General features: G+C 31.3%; 1 non-coding gene across 1 annotated transcript; it reads right to left on the bottom strand.

The window, feature by feature from the left end:
* Positions 1–631: 631 nt before the first annotated feature.
* Positions 632–822, bottom strand: LOC123463651. Its single transcript, XR_006639054.1, has one exon. It is a non-coding gene; the product is annotated as a U2 spliceosomal RNA (small nuclear RNA).
* Between the last annotated feature and the right edge of the window lie 850 nt (positions 823–1672).

Here is a 1672-nt window from a genome sequence, read left to right as displayed (position 1 = left end):
ATGAGGCTATACCCTAAAGTAGGGAATATGTCTTAAGAGTTAATTTTGTTATAAGCACTGGAATTAAGATGTAAAAATTGAGACAGTTACTTTACATACAATAGAGTAGAGTCTGGTTTTTTCTGAGCCAAAATAGTTAACTAAATATTAATATAATCCTTGAAAAAAAATTTGAAAGAAAAAATATTATTTGACAACCAATGATTTTGGCTTAAACTTGATAGCTATTGATTTTATGTACCACACAAATTTTTATAAACATAAAACAATTTAATTTTTACCCAAAACTTAAATTTGATAAAACTTAAGCAAACTATCCCAACATATTTTAGCCTGAAAATTAGTTGTTTTTTTTTTTTTTTTTTTTGTTGTTGTTGTTTCTTGAAGTTTGTAAACAGTTTAAAAACCTTTAACTTTAGGCATGGTACTTAGGTTTAGTCTGAAAATTTCTTTTTTTTTTTTTTTTACATCCACACACCTTTATTTACATACTTTAACATTCTGATCTAAGTATCACTCACAAGGAATTTTTAGCAAGTAATCATTGAAAAATTCCTTCCTAGTTCCTTCAATCAATTCATCTCACCCCATCATTAATTATCTTTCTTTCTTTTCTATTTTTATTCCCCCAAGTGAGTGCACCATTCCTAGAAGTACTGCAATACCAGATCGATGCGTGGAGTGGATGGAGCAAGCTCCTATTCCAACTCCAAACTCCAAAAATCCATTTAATATATTGTCCTCAGATAGAGAATGTATCATATATTAAACTGATAAGAACAGGTACTACACTTGATCTTAGCCAAAAGGCTGATAAGAGATTAATTATCTTTTTTATAAGGCTATTAAAAAATTACACCAAATTGATTAATCCTATTACTAACAAGAAAGTAGTCTTAATACAATTTTATGTCATTAATACCAATAACACACTTGGAAATGTTTTTATTAGAAGTAACTAAGGCAAATTGTGTTGTTATCTTGAGGCAGGCTGGCTTAGAAGTCAGATCAGTTGCCTCCTCCTTTTAAATAACAGGATATTACAATCTTTTCTAAAGTATCTGACAAGTTATAAGTTACCTCTTTAGAGGAAGTTTTGTTGTTTTTAATAATCCTTAATGTAAGGTGAACTTGACCTAGAACAAATATCTGGCAAATTTACTCTTGTAAGACATTTAACTTTTCCTTTTTAGTTTCTATGCTTAGGTCTTTGATTTTCTTGAATTCGTTCTCTAGAAGAGAAAGGGGTGTCACCTGTATCCATCTCATCTCTTTAGTCACAGACACGACATGATGAGCAAGCACAATGAGCACACATAAACACATACACACACATATAAAAAGAACATATTCTCCTGATAAAATTTTAAAAAATTGTTTAAAGAACTTGAAGCAATCTCAATTTCTTGTGCTTTTAAAATATCTTTTACTATGGCAATTAGCTCTTTTTTATTCTTTGCTAAATCTTTTTTTTTTTTTTAACCCGTGTTCCTGGTGTCTTGAGAGAAATTTTAAGTCCTTCAACAATTTATGCTTACTTAGGGACTGTCCCATGATAGAAAAGGAAAGAGGAGAAACAGCAAGACCAGAGGGCAACGTTCCCAGTCGGAGAGCCAGCACGGGGGATTCTCCCGTGGGCCTGATGTAAGCCTGTCCGCAATTTTAAGAACTG

The sequence above is a fragment of the Jaculus jaculus genome, chromosome 9, assembly GCF_020740685.1.
Source record: "Jaculus jaculus isolate mJacJac1 chromosome 9, mJacJac1.mat.Y.cur, whole genome shotgun sequence".
NCBI classification, from domain to species: Eukaryota; Metazoa; Chordata; class Mammalia; order Rodentia; family Dipodidae; genus Jaculus; species Jaculus jaculus.
The sequence above is the reverse complement of the archived record's forward strand: the minus strand, read 5'-3'. Positions and strand labels throughout refer to the sequence as shown.